This window comes from Apostichopus japonicus, chromosome 16 (assembly GCF_037975245.1).
Source record: "Apostichopus japonicus isolate 1M-3 chromosome 16, ASM3797524v1, whole genome shotgun sequence".
Taxonomy (NCBI): domain Eukaryota; kingdom Metazoa; phylum Echinodermata; class Holothuroidea; order Aspidochirotida; family Stichopodidae; genus Apostichopus; species Apostichopus japonicus.
In genome coordinates, this window is record NC_092576.1 from 29,474,510 (window position 1) to 29,488,562 (window position 14,053).

Here is a 14,053-nt window from a genome sequence, read left to right on the forward strand (position 1 = left end):
GAAAGTTTGGGAAGCGATTTGCCCCTGCTAATCTGCTCGATTCCAGGAAGAATCGATTGATGTCCCTCGTTGTGAAGCAGCTCTGGCTCCAACCCACCTCAAGTTCACAGACCGGGATCTCTCCTCGCAAGAGGTACATCACTCACGTGTATCAGAGGTTGGTACAGCGCATCACAGTGGAAGACCCTGTCCTCTGCAATGTTGGCATCCCACTGATGAAAATCAACACCAAGTCTGCAGCTGAATTCATCAGACGACAAGAGGCTCTGTCGGGGCACAACGTGACTGACCAGGGGCTCTCAATTCTCCGGAAGCCTGGCAGCATTTCCTCAGCAAGCCTGCATCCTGCACCAGAGCTACCAGAGGTGCGACCCCAGACCTCTAGGCCGCAGACCGATTATCCGGACGGAGTGTTCTGAAGGTGAGGCGGGATCTCTTTGATGTGGCTCCTGAACCAACATGTTCTGCTTCTTAGATGCCTGCTTCCACGCCAACTACACTAACTACAACTCCGACATCTCAACCGACGCCGTCCTCGTCTGCGACATCTCTACCAGCATCTTCATCATCCACTCTGCTGTCATCTCCCACAGCACCTGTTTTGTTCCCAGTGTCTATGCCAGGGACCAGTGGAACTATGTACTCGCCATCAACATCCCAGCATTCCTTGGCGCAATCCACTGTGTACAGGAGGAGAAAATTGGCTTCGGAGGGGTCCGGATCCGTCAAGAAAAGTCAAATGACGCCCTATCGTTGTAAGCTGTGGGGGGGGGGGGGATCAACCCAGGGACATAAGAAGTACAAAAGGAAGACGTATTGCCAGCAGTCTAACAAGTCCACTTCACTCCCGGGCCAGATTTTCCTACATTTCGAGGACTTTAAGGCAAAGGTTGACCAGCTTCATCCCGTTTCTGCTAACCCAGGCTCAAAATAAGCTAATGCTCAAGGAACCCCTCTTCAGTAGGGGCTGAGGTCTCGACCAGTAGTAGATAAGATTCTATGACACTACAAACAGATCACGTCTACAAGGTGGGAAAGTGTTCCCTGTTGGTTGCATATTGGGTCAGGTAATGACCTAAACAGATACTGATAATAATGTATATAGGCTTATATAGCGCTCATATGTAGCTTAAGGCTTGGTATGCACTCCAACAATCTCGGAGAGTATATATGCCTGCCATAAAAGGTGGGCCCGTCTTGGGATGGGAAGTCTCAACAATAAAATTGACTGTCTGGAGGCCTGATCTAGATAAAATTGCGCAGAGTTGTGAGAATTGTAATATCAGTAACCCCTACAGTTCCCAGTCAACTTGTGCGAGTGTAATGTGTATTCTCGATGGGCTCGATTTGGTTGGTTTAGATCAGGTTTTACGGCTTAGTGATGTTAAATGAAATTTGATTTTTTTTTAATCAGCTGGCCATTAGGGAAGAGAATAGTGAATATAGCAGAACGTTTGCATTGTGGATCACAGCCACATTGAGAAACATGGTGTTGCATACACTAGTACGAATGCTCATCTTGAAATGTGCAATACTTCAGTGATGGCTATTTTTCAGAGTCATATATTCAGCCGAAGTTTCTCCTTGGGAGGTATTTGTGTAGGGGAGGGGAGGGCGGGGTCCTGGCTTGAGCTAATGACTATTCATCTGATATAGGGCAGTTGTGTATTGCTATACAGTTATTGTCATCAAAACTGCGCATTTATACGTTTTTACACTTGTACGAATATCACAGCAATCTTTAACCTATGGAGAAATAAGCCATCCTGAAGTAATATCGCTTCACCAATTCTTGTCATTGCAGCTCTTCCACTTTGTACAGTTTTGCCATGCTACAATTACCTTGAATCCAGGGGAGACTTTCATCTGCAGTGGGTCCCATTGGGTCATGAGGAAGTTGGTCGTGCTGTATTGCAAGTTTGTTTCCTCAAATCACTTACGGGTTCCAATAGGCCGTCAGGAAGTTGTATTGCTTTACCAATTCTTGTCATTGCAACTCCTCCATTCTTTACATTTTTAACCTATGATACATTTTGTCATTTTTATGCTACAAATACCGTGGTTGCTGATTTCGAGAGTTTTGACTGTTTATACCCCACTCACAGTCTCCCCAGTGCATATACAGGTTCTAATAGGTCAACAGGGAGTTGTCTTGCTTTACCAATTCTTGTCATTGCAACTCCTCCATTCTTTACATTTTTAACCTATGATACATTTGGTCATTTTTATGCTACAAATACCTTGAATCCAAGGCGAATCATCTACCGATAGTCCCACAAGGTCGTCAGGATGTTGGAAGTGCTGTACCAACTCTTGCCATTAAAGCTGTCGGTTTTATAAAGTTTTATACTTATCCTTGTCAGCTTCTCCAGCTGATTTCGAGAGTCTTGACTGTTTATACCCCACTCACAGTCTCCCCAATGCATATACAGGTTTTAATAGGTCAACAGGGAGTTATATTTCTTCAGCAATTCTTGTCATTGCAACTCCTCCATTCTTTACATTTTTAACCTAATATACATTTTGTCATTTTTATGCTACAAATACCTTGAATCCAAGGCGACTCATCTATCGATAGTCCCAGAAAATCACCAGGATGTTGCAAGTGCTGTACCAACTCTTGCCATTAAAGCTGTTGTTTTTATAAAGTTTTATAAAGTTTTTATATTATGAGTACATTTTTATACTTATCCTTGTCAGCTTCTCCAGCTGATTTCGAGAGTCTTGACTGTTTACACCCCACTCACAGTCTCCCCAGTGCATATACAGGTTGTAATAGGCCATCAGGAAGTTGTATTGCTTTACCAATTCTTGCAATTGCAACTCCTCCATTTTGTACATCCATAATATCCATTTTATTACAAGGGCCCAACCACCTGTTGAAAGTTGTGGAGGGGGGTCAAACAGACCACTTCATAAAAGTTGGGGGTCCAATGGGGGGGGGTCACAAAACAGGCACACACTAACAGTATGAAAACTTCCAAAAAGTTGGGGGTTCACGAGAAGGCTGGGGGCATGACATTCCCCAGTGGTTGCACCCTTGTGCCCTTGTTTTATTACTTTTTATGCTACACATGCCTTGAATCCCCAACCGCATCCAAGGTGATCCGGATGTTACAAGTGCCATTCAACTCCTGCCATTCCAGTTGTTGCTTTTTATAAACTATTTTTTATACTCATCCTTTTATACTCATCCTTGTCAATTGTCCAGCTGCCTTCAAGAGTCTTTACTAATACGGGTTCCTGTATGTCATCTGGGAGTTGTATTGCTTTATTGTCAATACAGCTCTTCCGTCCATTGTACATTTTTAAACATAATATTTATAGGCTATACTTAGCCTTTTCTGCTACCCAGCTGATTTAGGTCTCGACTGATCATTGATTGCCTAGTGGTATTCTCCTTGTTGTATTCATTGCAATTGACACATAGTATTCCAGTTCACATGATCAAATAAAACAAATGTGATCACCAAGTTTGTTGTCTTGATTATTTCATTTGATATCAGGTGAATTGTATGCTTCTTGTATGTGTGTGTCACTGTGTGTGCTCTGTAAGTATGTGAGTGGTCATACCATTGTGAAAAACCAGGAGCCATTTGTCATGATGCTGTGATTGGGACTTAGCGCCATTCATCCAATTGTGTGAACAATTTTGTGAAACTAGTACAGTGATAGCATTAACCTGCGAACAGTGCTGGAATGCTATTATTGCATTATACTTTCATATAATTGTTTCATCACTATGGTTATGATCAGTGCTGGAATGATATTACGGCACTATACTTTCACATAATTCTTTCATCACTATGGTTATGATGCTGTTCAAATGTCATCCAAGGTCATAACATGTCAAGACATGGAAGCAGATGGATAAAACTTACCACTTGAATGATTTTGTGGTGGATAGCCTGAGGAACATTGAGTACCATTTTTACGTTTGACCTCAATTGCCCATTGACCCCGACCCTAAACCTGTCCTATATATATATATATATTCATATATATATATTATATATATATATATATATTCGTATATATATATATTCATATATATATATAGATATATGTATATATATGTATATCTATATATATACATACACACATACATACATACATACATTTTTATATTGAACAGCATTGAGTAGGCAACCACAACCTTTATTTAACATGTTACAACCGCGTTAAGAGGGTCAAAATTAGTCAAAAAGGATAAAGCAGGGATGTGTACTGTAGAAACTTTGGAATGATAGCACATCAGGTGGGTCCAACCGCGATTGCAGCAAGTAACATCTGATGCGTGCAATTGGCACTTTGAAAAAAATTGAGTGCATGCACTACCTGACAACATTTGAATTGTGCATTTGGCAGCTCTGTAAAAACTTTAAATGTGCAGTTAATATATTTTTTATAATTGCAGCAATAATAGTGAAACATAACAATTTTTATACAAGAAAATTAGTTTGACATTAATCTCATACTTTTGAAATACCAATAGTTATGATATGCATGAAACAATGAAAAAATAATAACAAGAGTTCAAATTGTGCAGGAGGCATTTATTAAATTGTTTTCAAGGATCTCGTAATGAACCCTAGACTACTACACTGTTCATTGGGTCAAAGTTGTATCAAAACATCTAAACAGGTACATGGATAGATAGTAAAAGGTCGGCCCAGGATAACTCCATCAACATGTACAAACATATCTCATATACTGACAATTTTCCAAATCAGAAATATAAATGTAAGTCAGAAGCCTCATAAGAGGCAACTGTTCTTCCTTCCAACATAAGAACATTTACTACATCCAAGCTACAATCTTTCTCCAAATTGTTGTTGCACTCTGCATTATTTCATAGGAAATGATGGTAACAGTCGTTTAACCAACCCATCCCCCAGCCCTAGATAAGCGAATCACCAACATTGAGTAGGGGTGTCCAAATTAGGAATTTTGTCCAAGATTGTAGGTCCCAGTTACCAGTACAAATCATTTTGGGTGCTTTGAAAAAATTAACATTTACTGAGGCACTCACCCTGACAACTCCCCACTTTCCAGTTAACAGATGTTAACAGTCAGTCGCATTCAACAAGGTTTGGACATTGAATAACATAGCCTTTAGCTAAATTATCATGAAATGAAATAAAAACACATAACTCAAGAAGGTCCGTAACTTCTATAACATGGATAGTTTGACTTTGCAACAAAACGGTAGAAATATGCTTCAACTTGGCACCAGACGAGTTTTCATTGAAGAAGGTTGAGCAGTGGTCCCCAAATTTTGTAAAATTGCAAGATATACTGCAGGACATAAACATTTTAGTTCCAGGCAGCTACACTTTTTCTGACACTTCCAAAAAAGAATTGATGTGTCCATAATAATATATTTTACTAACTTTGTACTTTGTATAAGAATTTCTTTTGTGAACTAAAGTATACTCACTGCTCTGGTACAAAATATTGTTCAGTTTTAGGCGAAGAAATTTGAAACATTTGTTTGGTAGGTAGCCTAAGTATTCGGTCAAAAGCGAAACAAAACGAGCATCTTGGATGAATGTGTTTGTTGTTCCAACAATTCCTGTTTTTGAATGAATCCATGTTTGCACTAACCTTTTTCTTTATTGAAAGGTTTTCGATGAAATTTTGAACTTCTGGTTGAATAAATTTTGTCTGGAGTAGCTCTGTAATCTTTAACATTGTGAATATATTTGATGCAATTTGGAGATGTGGTTTCTTTGTCCCCTTGAACATATCAAGAAGTTTTCAATTTGTGTCTTCAAAGGCAAAACAAGAGTGCACCCACAAGGGACCAAGGTGTTGGACAACATCTGTGAGATGTAGTAGCTGATGAACAACAGCAGTCATATACCTTTCACCATAGAACAAAACAACTGTAGTGACTTTTCACATTGAATAAATTCTTCAGCAGAAATAGAATCGCTGTTGAGTATAAATATAGCATTTACAAGTAAAGCAAAATGATGGAAAAACATGTCACCCATAGTACCATACCATGTGGGAATAGAATAATAAAACAACCAGGACCTAAACTCTGATGCTTTCCAAGATTTAAGGTTCTCTTTTACCCCTCTTGGTACCCTGGAGATTGTGTGTGGTGGTTTAATATTGGCTATTCTACCATCAACCTCAGCTACATGTTTTGAAAGGGAAAATAACTACTTTGAACAAGAACTGTCAAACCATAGGTGCATTCATTTACGCACAACTCCAAGTAATACAGTATATGCATGTAGTCCACAGCAGTCCCATGTACCACATCACAACCAGTACCAGTGCGGAATGTGGGCCTCTTAATTCCATTAACCACATTTTGTTCTCTGAAAGCTTTTTTTCCATCATCAACTAACATATTTTGTGTTCGCTTAGGACCACTGGGATTGGCTGGATCATATGGGTTAGTCCAAGTCCTACCCTTTCCTGTTTTTGTAGATGTTCCTTTTTGCAAACAAAGACTACAACCATATTTTCTATTAAACTGGTTCATGTTCAACATTAAACATCTTGCGGGGAGATCGCAAGTTCCACACAATACCATGGCCTTTAAAGTGACTGGTGAATTTACATGAAGGAACTTCCACAAAAATTCCTGTCATTAATTCTTGTAGAGACTGGTGAAACGGTTTAAGAAAAGTAGCCATTGCAGGATTTTGTCCCAGCCATAATCCTGCATAGACTAGATTGTCCTTCCGAAATCGCTTGGTATATGGCAACTCATTTATTGCAAAAAATAATGGCCATAAACTAACTTTGGAAGACTTAAATATGGCGCATCCATCTGTGTACCACATAAAAGATATGCGATTTTTTTTCCTGCAAAATTCAACCTGCTTTGAAATGTTGCTTGTACTGTAAACCATCATATATATCTTCAATGTTATCATCGTACTTCTTAGATCTCTTAAACCGATGTTGCAGATCTTTATAAAAACCATCTTTCTTGAAAAGACATCGAAGTTGATGCAGAATTGGGATTTCAATGAAATAGGATATGCTACTTTCCTATGATAATTGTCTTGAACATACTGGGCAATAACTATTGTTTTTTGCCTTGTCTAGGAGGTAATGGCAGTAACTTCAGAACTGATGAAACTTGATAGGGTTCTGAATTTTCCAAAAAAACTGATTGAAGAAATGAAGGCTGGTCTTGCATATGTTAGGGGTTAAACAATGCAAGGATATGAGTGTTAGCAAGTCAACCAAAGCTACACCAGTAATACTATGTCGTGTGGCATAAAGCATCACCAGGAGCATACTTTCACCCAAGGTAAGTTTTGCACCTGCATATAGTGGTATTTTCTCTTCAGAATTGGGTTGATTTTTTGTAGATCATCTTCTGATGGTTGCTGGCAGTCAAAGAATATTTCTGTTTCTTCCAGTGCATCAAGTCAGTCTTCAATGTCTTCAGTTATGTTGCTCTCATCATGGTTTATTATTTCTTATCTATCCTCAGAAGGTTCCCTGTAACAGTAATAATACATTATTTCATTATTCTTTTGTATTATCACCAGCACAAATTTTAGTGCACATCTTTGGGCAGATTTCCTACATGAAATTCTATTCTGGCAGTGGAGGTGGGAGGGGTAATGCATTATGTTTGGTCCTTTTTGCTCAACTTAGAAACATCTTGAATTGCCGTAAAGTTTTCTGTATTGTAGAGATCTATCTGCTCTTCCTCAATCATAGACGTCAAAAACAAATTGTGCATGGTCATATGAGACTGGCATTGCTAGTTTGGCGTCTATGCTCGAGAAGGAGCCTGCCGACTTTCAGCAAACGAGGATTAAATAAACCAAATTTCTGAACATCCCGAAAGAAGCACAACACGACGATCGTAATTGCCAATCCTGAAATCTTACAATGTTTTACACAATGACCTCTAATGACCCCTTTGTAACATTTGACCCAAATTTTATGACCACATTTGATCCAAACATGTGTGTATACCATAACTGAGCAATTTCTGATTGACTTAACAGATTTTTGCTTGTTTGTGGAGTAAGAGTACATGTATATGAATCAGAAATTCCTAACTTCAAAAGACTTACCATTCTGTGAAACCACTCTCCTCTAGATCATTGCAGTGCAGCAGCATACCATCAAGATCTCCTTGTTCAGCCAACCTGTCGCATGTACTGTAAGAGAAATTGAAGTCAAAAGTTAACCTGTGGTATAAAAGTAAAATCTACATGCTCTAGGAATAACATTCCCTTTCATTTTATTAATAAATCAATAAATCGAATATTTGTTACAAACTTGCTTTGTAATGATAGTGGACCACCATAGTAAAGACATTAACTGTTATTGACCACCATCAGCAAAACAAAGTATGTATCATAACAGGATCTTAATCTTACTCTTAGCCTAGCCTATAAATCAAAGTAGGCCTAGTCTTAACTTTAATTATTTATCTTATTTGTTCCAAAATTCCTTTGAAGTGATTTCAGTAGTAATGCTGTTATTTGTCTTGAAAAACTTGCATGGATTATATTGTCAAACACGGTCAATATACAGAGTGATTTTTTTTTTGTCGAGGACAGATGAACAATGTTTTATTTTAAATTCTTTTCTATAAAATAAAGGGTGGCCTCGGTAGAGGTATCGGGCTAAGGGTTGCCGACGTCATGACAATGGCCTAGCTAAGAGAATATTTGGCATGGATTTCTTGCTAAATTGAAATGAAGTATTAAGCATATAAAATGAACAAATATTAAGACATAAACAAACCTTGGTATATCTTTGGCAAATTCTTCATTTGTTGAACTGGATTTAGAAGGATTGGAGGAATTTCTTTTAGGCCTACCAGTAGCAGTTGTCTTTGAAGCTGTACCAGTTGCAGTTTCTGCATACCCATTGTTGGTATCTTTGTCATGATCCAAATCCTTGATGTTAAAGTTACAAATATCATCCACATCATCATTTAGGCCTATAACAATTGAACATTTATCGTATTGTTTATTGTCTTATTTGCAGCATTTTTGGTAGGGTTTAATTGTATTCGCTAGGGTGTGATTGCATTTGGGTCAGGTGTGGTTTAACTTTCTCTTCAGGTGAGTTCAACTTCATGGAATATATTTGTCTAGGCTGGGCGCCTTCGGAGAAACATATCTCAATAATATATTTCAGTAGGAACTTGAAAATGTTAACTGTTTAATCTTCATTAATATTATAAGGCCCATTAGGCATTTATTTATGAGATGGAACTATTACCGGTTAGAGACTGTCCTGTCCAAAAAAAAATTATTTGTACGGTTTCAGTTTCTGACCGAGGGCCCTCAGTCAAACATACATTGCTATATCCGGTAAAAAACACCTCCTTTACCCAGTCAAAACTGTTCGTAAGTTTTGCGGGTACTCTATCCGTCCCATTCTCTCATTTTTACATGTTCTTAGCCTTTAATTTAGGTATAAACAACAATAATTATTTAATTTCAGAAACAATACTTTTATATTTTATATTTTATTTAAATGCAACTCTTATGGGCATCAGTGTTGGAAGAATCTCATTACTTTTCTCTCAGTACTCAGTACTTACTATAGTATCAAGTCATCAAGCATCCATATTCTCATAAATACAAATGATGACAAAGTTTCCAAGCTTTATTTTTAAGCTTAATGAATAAATCCGAATCGAACCTAGACCTATAGGCTATGGAAGTTTATGTTGTAGTCTGGGAAGCTCATTCCAGGGAAATAATGTTCGTATTCCGACACACCTTATGATATTTACACCAACATGCTTATAACAAGGACAGATATGGTGAAAATTATGTTACCTTTTGAAAGTGTCCGCGGCACTTTACTTTTAAAGTCCCGCATACGGCGAAGCTATGTTCAATTTTTTGGGAAATAATTTTAAGTATCCTCACTGTTTCAGTGTGTTGCAACTCTCGTGATGGTCAGATGCATGGAAACTACTTACATTAATGATTTTCTTTTTGGACAAAAAAGTGGCCCCATATCTAAAAATGCATTTTTTAGCTAAACTAGCCGGTTACAGTGATGTTTAAAAATTCACTTTTCCTGCACAAATCCAGCATTTATTCCCAAAAAAAGAGGGTGAGGGCTGCTTCGATCGATTGTATTATAATCCTGTAACAAAAGAAATTTAAGAATAAACAATTTTCCACTACAGATGTAATTTTGAGGTATAGAATACAAGTTTTTAACTCCTGTTTAGTATTTTCTTACTTTTTGAAATTTACGAATTATTCTTAATTTAGTAATCATTATTCAAGTTTCAATTTAGCTCTGGAAGTATGTGTGAAACACTCAGAATTTCATGGAATTCATGTAGTGCGTACATTTCAATATGTTGATTTTGGTTTTTGGGGAAATTGGTTAATTATCAGTGATAAACATTTTGTTAATTAATGATCTTGTTGAAGCTATCTTTTGAATTTTTTGGTAAAATGCTGTAGCCAAAAAATTCCCCCTGCTAAAATCATTACTTCTAGCTATCAAAAAAGTGAAATACTGTATATTTTTTCGTACATGGCATCAACAATTATATAAATTCACTATTAGAGTACATACGGATATTGTAGAATAGCAGGAATCACTGATGGCTGTATTTGTGTGAAATGTTGAATTGTGTTCGCTTTCCACATATTAGAAACAGACAATTGTTATAGAAGAATTTCTTTTCTTACAACAGCAAACTGTATCATGCAGCATTCCAGACAGAATTACAAAGGAGCAAAAAACCTTGAACAAATATGATTTTCACTGGTTAGTTTCAATCTGTCATTCCTTTTAGCCCCCCCCCCTCCCCCAAAAAATAGTCGCTCTCTGGTCAGCGCGTGCGACAATTTTTTATCGTGCGCGTCAATGCTTTTATTTTTGCATTTCCCGCAATATCTTCAACAGGGCCCTCTTTTTCCGAATCGTCTGAAATATTCGCACGTTAAAAGAGAACGCGTCCCCGCGTCGATTTCAGAACTTTGGTCTCACCAGAGACGAATTATCATTTTTTGAAGCTCTGTCAGTGCTTTACTATGAACAAAGTTGTACATAATTTGAGGGCCAGAAAAAAATACAATTGAACATGACAAAATTGTTTGAGTGGATTTTTGTATAAATGCTTGTCTAAAGAAGTGGCTAACTTATTGATACATTGTGTGTTACTGAATGTATTGCAAAACGGAAATTATTATTATTAATTATTATTATTTTAATCATAGTTTGTGGTTATGCATTTACCGTAAAGTATAGAGTATAAGTAAAAACTTTTGAATTTCTGGACCCCTTGGATGGCACACTTGCCATTGGTTGATTAATCCTTACTTGACTTTTTAAGTATTTATTTGAAAACACGCGTCGGAGGGGTAGTCAAAATTGGGGCACCCAAAATGGGGATACGATCGCCGTGTGGAAGAGTAAAGGTTTAGCAAAGACATACTTTATCTTACGAACATCTTATACATCTTATACTGTAAAAGACTGTACAGTAGTTGGCAAAACTCATTTATGATGTACTTGAAATACTGTTAGTGTTATTGTGACGTCATTCCTGCCCATTAAGACTGATTGTGTCCATGGAAGTCCAACAGTCCGCACTTTTTTGGGAAATTTGAAGAACAAGTCTTTATAAATTCAATAATAGACATTTTAGACTGGATATATAGCTATATATTGTATAATTGTATAATTCTTTGAATTTCTTCCCTAAATTTCATTTACTGATATAAATGATTTCAAAAGGTATGATCGACAGTTCCTAGGATTTACATGAAAATGTCAAAAAGGCTATCAGAAGGTGATAAAGGAGCCAGTACACCAGAGGTTACTAGCGACGATTCACCAGGGGTTCCTAGTGTCAAAGGAGCAATTACACTTCCATGTTGCTAGTGATGAAGGAACCAGTACATCATACATGTGTGAAGTTAGTGATCAAGGAGCCAGTAAAATACATGATGTAAACAATGAATTGGATTCTACCATAGAGCAACCTCCGGAAAAAGCAGGGAAAGCGCCATGTCTTTTTCAGTCATTTGACATGTGTGATGCATACAGTGTGGCTTCAACACCAGTCGGGAATTGGCCAACTTTTGCAGCATGTATGGGGCTTGACAAATTTGATCCTGTAGATGTCACTCAAGGAGCACTATGCAGAAGCAACTATATGAAATGGTACGACTCCCCAAGGGCCACAAAATGCGGTATGTGCCAGAAGTACTTGAACAAAAAGGTTCAAGGTCACACAGTTCCAGAATTTGAAAGGATAAAAGCATACTATGAAGAAATTGGTGACAAAAGGGCCAACTTAACTTCTGATAGGAAAGTGTGTATGAAGTGTCTGAAAGACATTTCAAACCTAAGAAGATTCCATGATGAGGGATCTTTTTTGGACCAGAAGGCTTACGACTCGAGTCTATCAAAGCTTCTGGATGTGTACCAAGGATATGTTTAGCAACCCAGCCAACCCCGAAAATATTGTTAAAGAGGACATGACATGGTTTTACTAATCACCCTGTTTGGTATACTCAAGTATATTTACTCCACGAAATGCTAAGTTTTGTAGCCAATAAAAAATTCATATAAGTGAAAAATTCGCGTTTCAAATTCCCTCCAAAATCCCCTCTCCGAAAAATAGGTCTGTAAGGTCACCTGACCAAGTGACGCAACCTGAGGCAGTACTGTCACATGGGTACTGTAGGGTACTGTTTGTGTACAACCTACTCTACATCAATCCTAAATTTGGAGTGTGAAAAAGGAACGCTAATTCATCCGTATTACCAAATTGCAAAATGGGTGTAATAACGTTTCTGGAAAAGGAATTAGCACCCATAGATTTCCAACCGACGAAAAAACTAAGAAACTTTGGGTATCCTTTGTGAACAATACGCGATCTAATTTTAACGGGCCTACTGAGCATACTGTGATATGCAGCGATCACTTCGACAAGAATTGTTTCTCAATTGCTGCAAACCTTCAACAGCAGTTTGGCTTTGGGGGCATTTCAGGCAAGGGATTCCGAAGCATTCTTCCGGATAAATACCCAACATTTAGGAGGAAAAAACAGGTATGGAACATGTAGGCCTACCCGCAACTTCGACATCAATAAGCAGTGTTGATATTAGTTCGGAGCGTAAGCCTAGTGTTAGGATATCTTACCCTACTGCAGTGGAGTCGACAGACGTCACTGCTATGCCTTCTGCAGCACCCACGGAGAAGAAACAACGGTTCAGAGCGAAGGGCGAGGAAAGGGTAAGTCCATTCTATTTTCTGTCCTGTCTAGGCCTTTTACAATTATCGTATACAATGAACAGTTTCGGATTCAATCAGCCTTCACTAATTACTTTATATTTCTTCTTTGTATAATACAGTTTCTGACTTTCTGAGTTCTTATTTTCAGGAAGTAAAAGAGATTGAAGCAGAGTATGACCTAGCGGCAATCAAGCGTCAGGCCGATTCTTCTCTGAATTCCACTGGGCAAAGCAGTCAACCACTAGATGAGACACCCTTTGAGTTTGAAGAGGTACATTTCATATTCTTGTGTGCTGTGCTGCCCTAGTAAAATGTGCTATATGCCATACACTTAACAATTGTAATTCTCTTGCTTGATTTTCATTTGCATATTTCATACAATATTATTACTCTCATTCTGGGATATTTTGGTCTATTTCGGGGAAAACATGATCCAGAGACGCGCCTTAGCGATTGGGTAATTGACATTACGATGTACAGCAAACGTTTAGCTGGCCGTTCAGTAGGTTAACCGTTGAACCCTACTTGGATGTTTGCTTCTTTTTAAAGCTCTTGCATCCTTGGTCATAGCATATTATTATGAATATTTAACATTTATAATACTTGTATTTAGGGTGACTACTGAGAACCGTGAATGCCAGACTGATGCTGTTGTGTTTAAGGAGAAACCGTACAGAAGATCAAAGGCTGTTCAGGTCAAACAGAAGATGAAAACTAAAGGTAGGAGTATATCCTAGATCTATATGTCAATAACTTTCTTAGGGCCATTTGACAGCAATGGAGGTGCAGCAGCTCAGTGGTGAAAAGTCAAACCCTTATCCGAGAGGTA

General features: G+C 38.0%; 1 long non-coding RNA gene across 1 annotated transcript; it reads right to left on the reverse strand.

The window, feature by feature from the left end:
* Positions 1-7,357: 7,357 nt before the first annotated feature.
* On the reverse strand, positions 7,358-9,484 carry LOC139981936 (uncharacterized). Its single transcript, XR_011797938.1, has 3 exons — positions 8,743-9,484; positions 8,064-8,150; positions 7,358-7,476 (listed from the first exon to the last, which is right to left on the reverse strand). It is a non-coding gene; the product is annotated as an uncharacterized lncRNA (long non-coding RNA).
* Between the last annotated feature and the right edge of the window lie 4,569 nt (positions 9,485-14,053).